A 17,230-nucleotide genomic window follows, 5' to 3' on the forward strand; every position below is an offset into this window, starting at 1 on the left:
AAAACAGGACCTTGTCTTATTAAAAGGCACAATGGGAGCATACATAGACAGGTAACTTAAATGGCTTCAGCTTTTCAATATGCTGGAATGTGAGAATGCCAGTAATTGTCTCCTAAATTAAAGTGCTCCTCATAAATGTGTCATGCGCCAGTAATTTTAATACCCAGTCTTTTCCATTTGCTCTTAAATTGAAGCATATCTCAAAGCAGAACTGCACACTAATTACTGACCTCAGACTTAAAACTTCAGTGCTTTACTTTTTAGCATTCCCTTCCCCGTGTAATCATCCCCACTAGCAAATGACCATGACAAGAACCATCTTTTTCACCTCAGTTCTGTGCAGCGTGCAAACCGTATTTAAATCTAACTAATCAACCATCTACCACATGCGATTTTTGTACTTAAGGAAGCTAAGGGATGTGCACTGACGATTCAGATACTCCTGGGCCAATGGCACAGGCTAAAGCAGAATTTCCTTTTGCTATAAGGCCTATGAAACACAACTGGCAGTTCTGGTTCTATCCAGTAAAAAAAGGCATTGTTACATTACACATGCATACTATCCAGATAGTTAAAATAGGGAACCCCACCACATTCCTTTTTAGAGGAAAAACTGGTAGCCTTCCATTTATGTGCATGTCTAATTCTAATCAGTATTAGCTGGAGATGAAGTATGTGCGGGTGGACAAGTGGGAGCTTCAAACTGAGGGCTTAAAAGGAATTTGATAGTTTCCATAGAAAAAGTCAATGGGCTTTTAGTACAAATAGGAATGAAACACCAGTGCTTCCCAAGCTGCCAGGCTCCTGGACCCTTGGCAGGGATTCCGGAAATCCTGAGGGTTCTGGTTCCCAACTCTGTTCCCAGGGCTTCCAGACTCCCTGCTGCACAGCCAGCAACCTAAACCCTGAACCTCACAGCTTAAACTTCAAGGATCTGCAGCTCTGGGGCAGCCCTGCTATGGAAACTGCCCTGGGACCCAGAGCTTTCATGGCTTTGGAACAGCCTTGCAGCAGAATGGGGAGCCTGGAAGACCTGGGAATCCTGCCTAAATCTGGGGCTTAGCTCCTGGCTCCATAACAGGGATCCTGGCAGCCTTGGAAGATTTGGGTCCCTGACCAGGGTGAGACCAAATGACATTGGCTGGCATGAATTGGCAGGAACCTGCCATTGGAACCCTGCCTGTGATCCGCTGAAGGTTTGTCAAACCTGACTTGCTTTCACAAGACATTTCAGGCTTAATGAACTGCTATTTTTTTTGCAAAGCAGAGTTTTGTCAAAAATTTCCAACCAGCTCTACTTGTGACATCTTAGGACCTCATTAACTTAATCAGATGAGAGATCTCTTTATTGCTCATGGCTATTTTATATTAGTAGAAGCTCCCTGGCCATCAGGAAGGGTGTAGTATGGGTTTATACTGGATAGTAACAAAATGTCTGCCTTAGCTGAGAGCCTCCACATAGCCTAACATTTGAAGATATCCCAAATTTCCGGTCTTGTTTAACCCCTCTCTTGCATGCAGTGAGTGAAGGTCACCCTTGTGTAATTCCACTGAGGGCAATGGAGTTGCATCCAGGATCCATTTGTCCCATTATATCTTGGCATTGTTAAACACAGGAAATTAGTACAAGGGTGTGAACTACAGAGCTGAGACATGATCTTCTATCAAATGCACATGGATTTCTGGCAAGCTATAATGCAGTACTACACCATTCATTGTGCAAAGGAATGCTACAGAGTGAACACTGAGCTGAGAGAATGCTCACAAGGGCAGAGGAAATAGCCTCCTGCAGCCCTGGAATAACCCTCTGTGAGTCTTAGTGTTCATCTTTAAAAGGGTATTTACATTTATAAATGGTCCATCCAAAAGAAAACCTGCGCTGAACAGTTTAGTATATTTGTTTTCCTCTTAGATGCCCATTCGCCGTACTTTGCATTTTAAACCTTACAAGATGGCAGGTACATATAGGCCAGACTCTCACCTGACATAAATCAGCATTCATTTGAATAATGGGGTTTTAGACTGGCTGAGGATCTGGCCCAACATAGTAAAATATGTGGTGCGTTGTGAAATGAGTTCTCTACAAATATCTGAAAAAATGGAGACAGGCAGAGATGGTTTCACGCTGTCAATTGTAACTACAGTATTGTTTCTTTTCAACAAAGACAATTGGTTCTGAGATGCACGGTTTCCTCAGCCCTGAGAAGGAGCTACGGTAGAATTTCATTGTACAGCTGCCAGCATGTAATTCTCAGAGAAATGATAGTTTATACAAGCATTTCACTTGGGAAACCTATAATTATTGGCTCATTAGTAAGGACAGTGTTTAAAAGCTTTATTCATGGACAAAAGTAACTGATTATCAATGTAACTTCTAAGAATAACAAGGATCTGTACAATGCATGGGGAGTTCCATTCTTCTACTGCATTGCCTACCAAAAAGAGATTTTAGCTAAGCCTCTGATTTTGTTCGGGGAAAACTGTCTACTGAATATAGGAAAAAATTATCCAGTCAGTGAATTTTTCAGAGGCCTGTTCCAAAACCTGTTAGTTAATGGAAGTCTTCCCATTAACTTCAATGGGTTTGGGACCAGTCCTTGGACTGAAGAATAGTCTTCTGAAGTAAACTATGGAAACCCCATCCTGTTAAAATTCAACAGAAAATGATGAACAAAGCTCTCTGCAATATACTGTTGGCTACACTCCCATGTTCACAAGAAGATCTAGTCTCTCCTAGTTTCTGTGCTTCTAAAAATTTATCCATGTAATTCATCCAGATTATAAATGGATTAGAAAGCAAGAGATCTTCCCCAGATGGTATAAAATTAATTATTGTTTCAGGCCCTGATCCTGCACGAAGAACTTTAATCACAGGAAAGTCGAGTGGCCGAATCCTCCAGCAGAGGTGGCATGGAGGAGCTGCTGCTATTCCAGACAATAGGCTAATGCAAGAGCAGGGGAAGAAAGGAGGTGAGGGGTATACTGTGGTTCCAAAATGTAGTCCCTGATTGAGGTTGGAGTTTTTTGCTGCAGAGCCCACAACAGCACTTCACCTGCATATTTCATGCTAACAGAATAGGCATGTGTGTGTTAATTTTCAGATACACTAGTTGAAAAATCATTTTCTCTTCTATCAACTTGCCAAGACCTGAGTTAAAAGGTTTTGTTATGTTTCTCCTCCTGTCACAGCTGGAGAGATCACTAACACTGAAGGCAAGCTGCGTACTCTGAATGAGGGGTTAGCAGTCTCTGTTTTATAAACACACATAGAAAAAGCAGCAAAGAATCCTGTGGCACCTTATAGACTAACAGACGTTTTAGTTTAAGACGTTTAAGGTGCCACAGGATTCTTTGCTGCTTTTACAGATCCAGACTAACATGGCTACCCCTCTGATACTTGACACATAGAAAACTCAATTCATGTCCTGGCAGTTTCCCTTTAAAAAAGCATTTATAGGGACACAGGAATTGCCATATTTGATCAGATTAGTGGTTTATCTAGTACACTATCCTATCTCTGTGATGGGCCAGTACCAGCTGCTTCAGAGGAAAGTAAAAAGAACTCCATATAAGTCAGTCATGAAATAACCTACCCATAGCGAAAGTTTGTTCTTTAGCCCAATAATGAGAGGTTGTCTGATGCCCTGAAGAATCAGGGTTTAAATCCCTTCCAAAAAATTGTTGTGTTACTTATTGTTTGAAATCTCAAGCAGATTTCAAATGCATAGTAATAATGTATATACACTTTTCAATTCACCTTTCAAAGCTGTTTAGGGTAAAGAGGGAGGGAACTTTTATTTACACTGAAAAACTAGTGTTTTTAGTTAAACTTTATTATAATTTTTTTATCTTATTACCAATTAGAGTCAGGGATAACAATATAAAATGGAAAGAGACCAATGGTTACAAAAATTAAACATAACTGTGTGGGTTTCACTGCTGAGTGGTTCTATTTCTCCTGCCGCCATCCCTGCCAATACGTGCAACAAAATAATCAAATTTCAGAAACACTTCTCCAATTTTTTTATCTTTTTTTGATTGGTGAGTTTTCCCATTAACAATAATATGACATTAATTATGAACTTGACCAAATGTTTTTCTACCTTTGTGATGTCATGACAAATGTGTTGTTTGTTCTTTCCATCTATGTATTTAAATTTCACCAGTTACTGTGGTGTATTATGTTAGGGAAAAGGGCTTAAACTTTGTCTGAAAAACTGATGTTTTGCAAGCAACATTATAAACCAGATAATTCTTGCCCTGAAGCCGGGGATGCTAGCCATACAGAAGTAATATAATGTTCATGAGGAAATGGAAGATCAGAGTCTCTTGCATATTTAAACTAACAATGGATCATCCTGCCCAGTTAAAAATGACTTGTTGTCCAGAAGTGCTACAGTCCTTTCCAAAACCTTGCAGCTATTGTACTACTGATCTTCAAAATAGTATTGCAGATTACCAAATTGGCACAGTGTAGCCAGTTTGGTAATCTGCAGGAATTGGACCACAGATTGATCATATACTTCTGTTTCCCATAAAGAAAAATAAGCACCTGAGATATTGATGTGCAGTCAGCAGAAGCATAGACACATCTTTGCTACATCCTTATATCGTAGAGCAATCCCAGCTTGATAAATACGTTAGCCAAATGATTCTCCAGCAAAGGGTAAGAGTGAATTTTTATTTTTGACCTGCGAGAACCCTGTATTTTATCAAAAAGGGCCTGAATCCACAATTTTCAGTCAGACTCCACACACCCCATTGGAAAAACTTTAAAACTGACCCTTCCTGGTGATTTCAGTTTGATATTTAGCTTTGTGGGGCAGACAGCTTGTGATCATAAGAATCGATTTTCTGTTTGCTGTGTTCACCTTTCACCTCACTGAACTGTGGTTTGTATCACAGAATCTCTTTACATTGCCTGCCATGCAAAGCAACAATTGTCCCTTCCAAAGGATACAAATGGTACCTTTTGGTTTTTTGGCAGGTACTTTTCACACCTCTTGACACTTTTGATTCTCGTAATCCGGTTTCCATTATTTTGTACCAGAACTTCCTGCTGTGTCTGTTATCAACCAGAACCTCCAGAAGCAAATCAAAGGCTCATCCACATGGTGCTTTCATCCACACAGGGGCATGTGTGTGTGTGTGTGTAAATTTTAGCCTGCACTTCTCCAGGCTTGGGGTAGTTCTCCTGGAGGTGTTCTGCACAGCAGCTCCAGGGTGAGCTCCACACAGATTTCCACATCTTTGCCATCCTGAAGTCCTGCTGCCAATGTTGGTCATCCCAGTTCTGCAACATTATCCTGTCTCATCAGTCAGTGCTAGTTGGATGTGTCCAGACCCGATGGGTCACTGAATGAAATTGCTCCAGGAAATATGTATGTTAAAGTGACTGCTCCATTTCAGCCTCCTCTTCCTCCGGTACCTGGGCAGCTCGGCCTCTCAAGTCATTGCACGATTTGAGGTGCACGTACAGCAGCCTGTTCATATTCATGAGTGTCAGGATCAGAGCACTTACCAGTGGTTCCTCCACTCTGCCTGACAGCACTTTGAAAATAGCACCGGTTCACAAAAGCCAGGTGAATGATGGGATGAAAGGGGAGGGATCACAGGAATTTTTTAGTTTGAATCCCAAGTCCCAGAATGCCAATGGCTTGCTGTTGGAATAAATGTGCAGGAAGAAATACCCCAGAATACATAGAACCTAGGGGCCAGGCATTGCACCATGGGATAGCTGCCCAGAATGTTGTGTGCTTGTTCTGAAACAACGCCGCTCTGATCACAAAGGGAAGTGACTTAGCCAAGGATAAAAATGTGGTATGGCTGTACTGATTGAGCAACTGTTCCTCTGCACCACTTAACACACATAAACATAACCCAAAACAATTTATAAGTGTGGACAACCTAAATCTATACTAATCATATGCATTGAAACATATTGCACAAAAAGCAGTGCAGTGCAATTACCATGGTGTAAACAGGGAATTAAAAAATACATATTTTAAAACCCAACTCCTAATGAGAAAGTTCTTGAGATCGAAACCACCAACCACCACTTGGAATGATTCTTTTCTAATTTACACTAGTTTCAACCACTATAATCCCATTGAGCTCCTAATTTGCATCTGTGTAAATGGGATCAGAATCAAGCCCAATATAATTCTATATCGGGAGACACAGGGTGAAATCCTGCTTCATTGAAATCAATGAGAATTGTATATCCCTGCTTTCTGCCTACACTGCAGTCCAACTCTTGGTAACACAATACAAAGATGAATATAAGGAGAAATTTAGAAAATCCTCGAGTAGCTACTTTGGCCCAGAATCCACAAAGGTATCTGGGCTCCTAACTTCCATTGAAATCAATGGGTATTAGGCACCTAAATACCTTTGTGTCTTTGGGCCTTTGTTTCCAGCTTCTTTAGGTGGTCAGCTCCATTGAAAGTTGGGAGACTGGGATTATGGTGGGTGTGGAGTTCTCTGCAAGGCCTCAAAAGGCTTGTATAAACTTCCATGTTGTAATGCTTATGCAGCACAGGAGCTCCATACCTTTGGAAGTTCCCAAATCACTACTTGAAAGAACAAGGGAAAAAATGACCTTGGTAGCACATATAAACTGGTTCTGCTGGTAATCTGTCTTGAAAAATATTTATCAGGAGCAACCTTTGGTTTTCAGTGAGGTTCTGCCTCATTTATTTTGGTAGCTGGCCTCACTGAGACACAAAAAGCTCAAATGACTGACCAAGGACTGACAGTGATTCAGCTACTCACCTGGTATTAGATCCTGGAAAACTCCTAGCCCCCAGTCTAACCTCTTAACCCATGTCCTCATAATTATAAAGTAACTTCACTTTAAAGTCTCTGAACTCTTCCTTTGTTCAGTTTTCTACATGTATAGACTATGTTTACTATGCCTTACATTACATTGTAATTTATGTATCCATGTGTCATTTAAGTTGTGGCTTCCTTCTTGGCTGCTTTTCTCTTCTCTTTCAGGGCTAAATCCTTGTCCCTTTAAAGTCAATGGAAATTTTGCTTTACTCCAATGGGACCAAAATTTGGTCCTCGTTATGTTCTTTGCTGTATGTAATTGTTAGAGTATCCAGTGTATTTTGCCAGTGAGGCATTATTTCTATGGAGACCTAGTGGGGGGCTTTTTTATTATTTAAGCAGCACTTCCAGTAATTACTTTCATCTGACTCTTATCAGCATCAAACCAGAACGTTTACTTATGCATAATTAAACTTATAAACACCCACCCACACACTCATGTCAATGCTCATACACAGAGACACAAATAAACATTTCCAAACATTCCTGGGTGGTGGTGAAACATTGTCTGTGAGAAACAGACCTACAGACAATATGAACCTACAAACGCATGTCACAGGAAGTGGGAAGCCAATATAAACAACAGCACTTATCATCTAGGCATTCAGAGCTAGAAACCCATGAAGTGTCATTAAGAAGAGAATAATCTATAGGCAGAAGGCTGTATATCTGGGAATTACATTTGTCCCCATTAAATCAGAATTTCTGTATTCAGATAGCATCTGAAATGACACCTATTTTGAAATGGCACCTCCTAGACCTGGTGCCACTGGGAAAACGATATCATCATAAAAAAAATCTTGAATCCAAATGTATTATGAACACAATAGCCATATAAGGTAGGTATGACCTATTTTACAAGAGCCCAATAATTCCAGCCTTAAATGACTTTCCCAGCATCACACAGAGAATCAGCAGCAGAGCTGGGAATGGAATCCCTAAGCCCTAGTCTACACTACGGAGTTAGGTCGAATTTAGCCGCGTTAGGTCAATTTTATAATGAATGCACCTATACAACCACCCAGTTCCATCGACCTAAAGGGCTCTTAAAATCGACTTCTGTACTCCTTCCTGCTCAGAGGAGTAACGCTAAAATCAACCTTTCTGGGTCAAATTTGGGGTAGTGCAGATGCAGTTCGACGTTATTGGCCTCCGGGAGCTATCCCAGAGTGCTCCAATGTGACCGCTCTGGACAGCACTTTCAACTCCGATGCACTAGCCAGGTACACAGGAAAGGCCTCAGGAAATTTTGAATTTCATTTCCTGTTTGGTCAGCGCGGCAAGCTCAGCAGCACAGGTGACCATGCAGTCTCCCCAGAATTGCAAATGAGCTCCAGCATGGACTGAATGGGCAGGGCCACCCGGGGAGGGGAGGGCAAGTGGGGCAATTTGCCCCAGGCCCCGGGCCCCGCAGGAGCCCTCACGAGAGTTTTTCGGGAGCCCTGGAGCGGGGTCCTTCACTCGCTCCAGGGGCCCTGGAGCTTCTTCCGCTCCGGGTCTTCGGCGGCAATTCGGCAGCGGGGGCTCCCCGCCGCCGAAGACCCCAGGCCCCCCGAATCCTCTGGGCAGCCCTGCGAATGGGAGACACTGGATCTGATTGCTGTATGGGGAGAAGAATCTGTGCAGGCAGAACTCTGATGAAAAAGAAGAAATGCTAATATATATGCCAAAATCGCACAGGGCATGATGGACAGAGGCTACAACAGGGTCGCACAGCAATACCACGTGAAAGTCAAGGAGCTCAGGCAAGCCTACCAAAAGACAAAGGAGGCAAACGGTCACTCCGGGTCAGAGCCCCATACATGCCACTTCTGTGATCAGCTACATGGCATTCTGGGGGAGATCCTACCACTACCCCACCACTGTCCATGGACACCTGTAAAGGGCGAGTCTCATGCAACAGGGAGGAGAATTTTGTGGATGAAGAAGAGGAAGAGAAGGAGGAGGAGGAGAATGCACAGCAGGCAAGCATTGAATCCATTCTCCCCAGCAGCCAGGACCTTTTCATCATCCTGGAGCCAATACCCTCCCAAGGTGGGATCCCCAACCATGAAGGTGGAGAAAGCACCTCTGGTGAGTGCATATTTGTAACTACAGTACAGGGTTTAAAAGCAATAGTGTTTAATGTTTGATTTGCCCTGAAGACTTGGGCTGCATTCGCGGCCAGTACAGCTACTGGAAAAGTACCCCTTGCAGCTTACGTACTGGTTGGCAAGGTGGTCTGGCGCCAAGATAGGGATATGCATTCCGTCTATCGCCCCACCACAGTTAGGGAACCCCAATGCAGCAAAGCCATCCATTATGACCTGCACATTTCCCAGAGTCACTATCCTTGATAGCAGAATGTCAGTGATTGCATTGGCTACTTGAATCACAGCAGTCCACGCAGTAGATTTGCCCACTCCAAATTGATTCCCGACTGACCAGTATCAGTCAGGCATTGCAAGCTTCCACAGGGCTATCGCCACTCACTTCTCAACTGTCAGGGCAGCTCTCATCTTGGTATTCCTGCGCTTCAGGGCGGGGGAAAGCAACTCCCAGAGTTCAAGGAAAGTGGCCTTATGCATGCGAAAGTTTCGCAGCCACTAGGAATCATCCCATACCTGCAACACTATGCGGTCCCACCAGTCTGTGCTTGTTTGCTGGGCCCAGAATTGGTGTTCCACTGTATCTACCAGCCCCACTGCCACCATGATGTCCCAATTGTCACATTCCGTGCTTTCAGGAACATCTGTGTCCATGTCCTCTTCACAGTCGTCCTTGTGCTGCCGTCTCTTAGCCAGGTTATGCACATACTGCAGTATAATGCGCAAGGTGTTTACAATGTTCACAACAGCAGCGGTGAGCTGAGCGGGTTTCATGCTTGCCATGCTATGGTGTCCTCATGGGTAACCCAGGAAAAAAGGTGTGAAATGATTGCCTGCAGTTGCTTTCATGGAGGGAGGGAAGAAGGGGAGACTGATGACCTGTACACAAAACCACCCGCAACAATGTTTTTGCCCCATCAGGCATTGGGAGCTTAACCCAGAATTCCAATGGGCAGTGGAGACTGCAGGAACTATGGGATTGCTTCCCACAGTGCATCAAGCTGTGAGTCGATGCTAGCCACAGTAGAAAGGACGCACTCCGCTGACTTAATACACTTAGTGGGGACATACACAATCGACTGTATAAAATTGATTTCTAAAGATCGACTTCTATAAAATCGACCTTATTTCGTAGTGTAGACATACCCTGAATCATGACTTCTAGTCCTATGCTCTAACCAACATAGAACACACATTCCTGCATGTTGTTACTTAAATCAGTTTTTCAAAATGAAGCAATCAAAGTGTGTCTACTCATATGGGTCAAACTGAAGTCCCACATCAACTTTACTGACCTATAAATACTCAGAGTGTTATCTCAAATGATTGTATTTTGGGGCATGGCATTTGGTGTCAGTAAATAAACTTTTCTGTCACCTTCTAGACCTTCTATGTCTGGGAAGAGTTGCACAGAAAGGCATAAAAATAACACTTTGACTTTAGAGTATATGTCCTGACCATCTCACAATGCTCCACAAGTCATTGTTAATTCTCACAATAGCCCTGGTAGCAACTTTACCTACTTTATTGAAGGGTAAACTGACCCATAGAGAGATTGTATCAAATCTTGCTCACCTTGTCCACATCTCCGTTTAACTTACTAGGAGCTGAGCATGAGTACCAAGAGCCGGACAAGACCATTCGTAAATTTCCACGTTTACGGTGATGCAATGGCAGAGTTGGGAGTAGGAAACCTATCTATCACGAGACTCCATTGCTGTAGTATACTATGCAAACACCTCATACATTAATGGATTTTACCCTCATAATATCCCTGTAAGGTAGAGAGGCATTATTCCCTGTCAGCTCACTCTAAAGAAAGTTCCTGATACTGAAAGGTATCTAGATGCTTAATTCCAACTGAAATCAATGGGAGTTAGGTGCTTAAATACCTTTATGGATCTTGGCCTAAGTGACTTGTGCAAGGTCATGCAGGAAGTGAAATCTGTGGCCGAGCCAGCTATTGAACACTGATCTTTTCCAGCTCTTTTCCATGCCTTATCCAGCTAGACCACCCTTCTTACCTTTAAGTCAGAACTCCCATTCCCTTGCTTTAATCACTAGACTACACCAGCCAGAGAGCATTGGTAAAGGCAGCAAACCTGCTATCTACCGAAGGCTGGGTATTCACCTTGTATGCTGGTATCCCAATTGTAGCAGGTGATATTAGTCCATTTACCGGTGCAGCAGATACAGGCTTGTTTGTGACCCTGGGCTCCTCCTGAGCAATGAGACAGAAGCATGAATATTTTTAAAAGTGTAAAAAGCATCCAAAGAGTCGTTTGGGCTAACATACACAAATAGGTACTTGGACTTAGAAAGCATAGCAAAGAAAAGGGACAAACTCTGATTTGGGTCTGCTAGGGTTGACAGAAGTTCCTTTAGTGAACATCTTATTGTCATTATCACCCACCCAGTCAGTATTGTCAGAGATTCTGATAACTCTGCTCTTTCGTTTCCTGTTTGCCAAACAGTTTTTGTCTTTTTTGTTTATAAGACATTGTGGTAACCTCTCTGAATGGCTGCCCTCGGCCGGATTGCTGGTGGTGGCAGGCGATGAAGAGGTTCCCTTTCTAACGTGGCATTTCTTGGCAAAGCCTGGGATCTCTCATATGGTCGCCCAGTCCCAAACATTCCTTGACACAGACAGTTTTTGAATATCTTTGAGGGAAAGGTCAGTTCTCTGTTTTCAAAGTTCACAAGTCAGGCTGCACTGAAAGGCCTCTTTACCCTCAGCCTTCAGCATTCTAAGCATATCATTAGGAAGATTAGCAAGGCCTTTGGCACACCACTACATTTCCTTATGTGCCAAAAGGTCTGGCAGATCAAAGCAGCCATTACTTCAAATACTTTGTGGCTTATCTAATGCTTATCCTAACACCACTGACCCCTCAGTCATCTATTAACAATTTCTCCCTCCCTCCCTGTTCCCCCCTACCCCAGCAGGAAGTACTGTGTTAGCGGAAAACAGTTTACGCTGCAAGACCCAGATTCTGACCTTCTGGGGTTCACCCAATGTTCCATATTTAAAATGTGCAATTAACAGAAATCAGGAGCCCAGCCCTTTTGTAAATAATGTGTTTAAAATAAGAAAATAGTTGCAAGTCACAATAACTATTTGGTTTAGCTAATGAGGTGACAAAGTACATGAATGAAGCCGTGTTTACTGTTTATACATTTCTATCATTTTTGGCAGAAACTACCCCAAAATTGAGCTCACATGGATCTTTGACCCTGGCCAGCATTATATGCCTGTGCTAGGCATGAGTAAGTAGTGCTGAAGAAACTATGGACCCAGTCCTGCAGTCACAGCCATGTGGGTGGATCTTCGTGCCCATATAGAGTCCCTCTGCTGTCAGCTGGGTTTCCTGTGGACACAGTGTCTGCCCATGTGGATTGATTGCAGGTGCCTGTTAATAAACTGGTCCATGCTTTTAAAAACAGATTTACTTTAAAAGTCTGGTATTCATCAGCTTAGGTATCATGGTAACTGTATACTTACATTTCCTGGGGGATTGTTTTTATTACTTTACCACACTGTATTTTGTGATTATTTTTGGTCTATTTTAATACTAAAATCAAATTAATATAATCAGCCCTAAAATATCCCCAGTATAATTTTTTGTGCTGTAGTGATGTAGTCTGTAACCAATCAGTTCAACCACATACATGTTTGTATAAATATTAAGCATGATTTTCCCCCCTGTTTCTTTTTAAAAATTGCATAATTTGCACTGCCTGATTAATCAGGTCATTTGTACTTCAACATAACAGTAGCCTGCAAATTGTTAAATATTAGATACATTGAATTACGCTGGTATATCTGTTTCAATTGAGTGTCACTGGTCATTTCCATTATAAGTCACATTTTTCTTAGCTATATAATTTGATGGTTTGAATTACCTGGGGCTTAGATTGTACTTAGTGCTCGTGATGTAAAAATGTTAAAGCACTTCATGATGGCACTGGAGAGTTGTTTTAAAGATGCTGTTTAGTAATATATGGATTTGTTTTGATTTTTAGAGTTCCCTTATAGCTAGTAACAAAAGAACATGTCGGGAAAACATTTAGGCAAGGGTTCATTATGGCTGCAAAGACCTTGACATTTTAAGATGATTTTGAACTGAGGTTTTTTTAATGACTATCCTATTTAGTTTTAACTTTCCTTTCATTAATTTTCAGACACATCTAGCAGACAGCATTCCAGCAACTGGAATATATACATACCATCTACCAGACAGAACCAATAGTTCCTCCTAACATATATAGAGTATGTAAACAACATAATGCTAATTAGCTGAAATTGAGATCACTAACAGACATTAAGAAAATATGCAGACTATATAGAATGATCTAAAATCATTTGGATCAGTCACTGGGTATTTTTTTTTTAAAGAAAATGTTAGCTGTGTTAGGCCCAATCCTGCTCCCATTGAAATCAATGGTCGCTCTCCCACTGTTCAATGGGCAAAGTGGATGGGATAAGATGCTGTAAAAAATTAGTTACTCTACAACAGTGGTTTTCAACTGGGGTACATGTACATGAGCTCTCGTCAGGGGCTACACTAGAAAGAATCCTGTAATGGTGGACAATGGTTTGTATTTAGTAAGATTTGGCAATCTGATCAACGGTTAATCGCCTTTCAGTTAAAACTGCTGCTGCATTGGCGTATGTTTCCTTTCTGCTCAGAATCAGGGGTTTTCAAACTGTGGGGCAAGCGCCCCCTTGGGGGGGCCATGGAGGAATGTTCAGGGTGGGAGTCTGTTTTTCAAACTTTTTGAGCTGAGCCCCCCCTCCTTTGAATTACAATTTTTGGTTGCACCCCGCCTCCGACCCAGATAGGCTGGTGGCCCGTTGAGGTGAGTCAGGGGGTGGAGGTGATGCTCCTTTCCCGAACCCTGCCACACAGGGTTGATCTGAACCACCTGGTGTCACTGCTTGCTCCCCCCCGAACATTCCTCCGCGCCCCCCTGTGGGGGATGCCCCCCAGTTTGAAAATCTCTAGAAGCTGTTGCTAAATGGAAGGCAGAAATCTGGGGGGCAAAGTGGGGCATGCGACCCTGTGTCCTCCCCACACATCGCCTCTCTGCTGGGGGTACGCTGTAGACTACCTTATTTGGAAAGGGCTATGCAGCCTAAAAAGTCTGAAAACCACTGCTATACAAGAATGGTAAGTACTTTTCATTGTTGTTTTCTTTAGTCAAGATCCAGACTTAAGTGTGTGTGAAGTCTGAAAATTTAAACAAGCAGACTCGATTTGCTTTCAGACTGCTCGGATCGAGATAGGATTTCTGCTACACATGTTATATATACACATAAGTTGCCATTAAAACTGAGTCTGTGCCCCAAATGTATCTTCCTGTATTTAGAATAGGAAATAGTGCCGGGCTGCACTAACTGTGGAGTGGCAAATGAGAGTTTAGCGGTGCCCTCTATTTGTGTATGTATGTGTACAGCTCATGCATATATCGTATTTATACACACATTACATATGTGGTGGTGATAGCTATGTAGCTAAGGGCAAGGGTGATAAGATAAGGGCAAAACTAATTTGCTCTTGGGATGGTGCAGGATACCAAAGGAGCATAAACACTGCTTCTGCTGAGCCATCTGATTTGTACAATGAATGCGACCCGGGTCCTGCAGCCAAAATAATGTGGTTACTGATGAAAATCATAAGATGATGAAAGCTGACAAGTACATAACAACCACACAACAAGGGGTACAAAATAGGAGTTCCTTGCCTAATACAAGTCTCTGAAATGTCACAATATCTGAATGAAGTGAAAAAACTCTGGAATGGGGTTTTCTTCTTCGAGTGATTGCTCCTATGCATTCCATTGTAGGTGTGCGCGCCGCGCGTGCACGGTTCTTCGGAACATTTTTACCCTAGCAACTCCGGCGGGCCGGCTGGCGCCCCCTGGAGTGGCGTCGCCATGGCGGCTGATATATACCCCAGCCGGCCCGTCTGCTCCTCAGTTCCTTCTTGCCGGCTATTCCGACAGTGGGGAAGGAGGGCGGGTCTGGAATGGATAGGAGCAACACATCTCGAAGAACACCAGTTACTACAGGTGAGTAACCGTCTTTTCTCTTCTCTGTCATCCTCTTTCTTGCATACACACAAAATGATAAAGCCTTTTCTCCTTTGGCCCATGCCTCAGGAATTATGCCATCCACATTCCTAACTCTCGTGCCACAGTGACAATAACTATCCCCACCCACCATATGTGTATAACTGAGCTAATGCTACACGGGTCAGGTATAAAAGTGGTTTATATGAGAAGAGACTCCTAGGCCCAAAGAGCCAGTCTCAATAAATGGTGTCACTTACTGACATGCTGCTGATAATCACACTTTGGGTAACTCGCTGTGGGAGAAGTCAGTCCCACACAGTTGCAGATGCTCCTCCAGTGCAACCAGCCAAGCCAGGATTTCTTATCAAAATATTATGGAAAGAACTACAAGTCTTTAAAGGATACCTTTGCTCTTTTTCCGAGGGGACACAGCTGTTCTTCATCAACAAGTAAAGCAATATCATTGCTTGGCACAATGAAAATCCAGATTTCGCTGCCTTGTTTTTATTGCAGAGGAATTCCTTCACATTGTTTCCACAGAGACTTTAAAAATGAAAGATGCTGTTCAACTAGCTGTCAGCAGCACTATTCACTAGGGATGGAGGAAGGCTTTTTGGTTAAAGCGTGGAACTAGGGTCTGTTACCAACTCTGCCATAGATTTCCTGTGTGGTCTTGGACAAGTCACTTACCCTCTATAGGACTCAGTTTTCCAGTGTGCAAAGTGGGAGTAACAATACTTATCTCCATTTACTAGTATTATTTCTAGAGTCCGAAGCATCATAGGCGCTTTACAGACCCAATAGATAGATATTGGGCGCAGTCCTTGAGCCCAGCTGAGCTGTATTCTCCCAATGGGGGAGTAGGCTGAGTTGGCCATCTGCTACTTTTGTATTTCCTTGAGCCCCAGGATTGCTGAAGGCCAGTTCAGGCAGGGACGTTCCATGCTCCAATGATCCCCAGGTTTGTAATGCTTCCTGGGGCTGTTATTAGTTGGCATAAGTCAGAGCAGGCCTGAGGTGATTGCAAGTTATGTGAAGGGATGAACAGGCCTATATTAGCCTCAGGGACTGAGGGAGTGAAAAAGGTGGCAAAAAGCCACCCATGTCCTCCTGTTCAACTGAATGGAGCTCTGGCACAGCTGACAATCTAGCCTCCAAATCAGTGAAAGCTACACTACTTACACCCAATTTCTGAGCCACATACATCAATGCAATGTAGTGTTTGCATCACCAGTGAGTTTGTGCCAGTAAATTAAACAAAGTTATTTGAAAGATATATGATCTATATGGCTGGCTCATAAACCCTCTCTAATAGTTATGCAGAGATGATTCTGCTTCCAGTACGGATGCCTTTCCTACTGAGTATTTCTTGTTGATGAGCCTGAATTTTAATAATTTATTAAGAAGAAAGTATAGGGAAAGACAAAGAAAAATAGACGTTTTCCAGTCACTTCATATGCAACAATTAGATGAATTATAGATACAATCAAAACCTAAACAAACTTAGAAAAGTTAAGAATAAAAAACTGTATTTTTTATGCAAGTCAAGTCCCCAAATATTAGATTAAATATAGTTTTCCCCAAGGGATATTTCATTTTTTTATCACATTTCTCTCCTTCTATGTTCAACCCACAACAGTTTCTTCCTCCCTGTCATAATCTGACTATTGAACTGATGGGTCGCTGGCATTGCATTTGGCTGCAGAGTGAAAGGCTCTTAAATGGAAATACAGTAACTTTGTTCTCTTGTTTGAGGCCCACACCCAAACCTTTTGACATAGCTTCCGAATGCACTCATGATTTGTGTTTATTTTAACCTCCATAGGCCAGATTTTCTTCCCATGGGAAAGCCTGCGAGGAGAGAGGGCAGGAGCAGGTTTTCTTTGAATGATTTTCTCCTAGGTTGTTTCCAGGGGCGGCTCTAGACATTTCGCCGCCCCAAGCAGGGCGGCATGCCGCGGGAGGCGCCCTGCCGGTCGCCGGTCCTGCGGCTCTGGTGGACCTCCCGCAGGTGTGCCTGCGGAGGGTCTGCTGGTCCCGCGGCTCCATCAAACCCTCCACAGGCACGCCTGCAGGAGGTCCACCGGAGCCGCCTGCCGCCCTCCCGGCAACCAGCAGAGCGCCCCCCGCCACACGCCGCCCCAAGCACGTGCTTGGCGTGCTGGGGTCTGGAGCCGCCCCTGGTTGTTTCATCAGGAGACAGGGCTACTAGCCAGCACAACAGAGTCTGCTCA

The sequence above is a fragment of the Mauremys mutica genome, chromosome 7 (assembly GCF_020497125.1).
Source record: "Mauremys mutica isolate MM-2020 ecotype Southern chromosome 7, ASM2049712v1, whole genome shotgun sequence".
NCBI classification, from domain to species: domain Eukaryota; kingdom Metazoa; phylum Chordata; order Testudines; family Geoemydidae; genus Mauremys; species Mauremys mutica.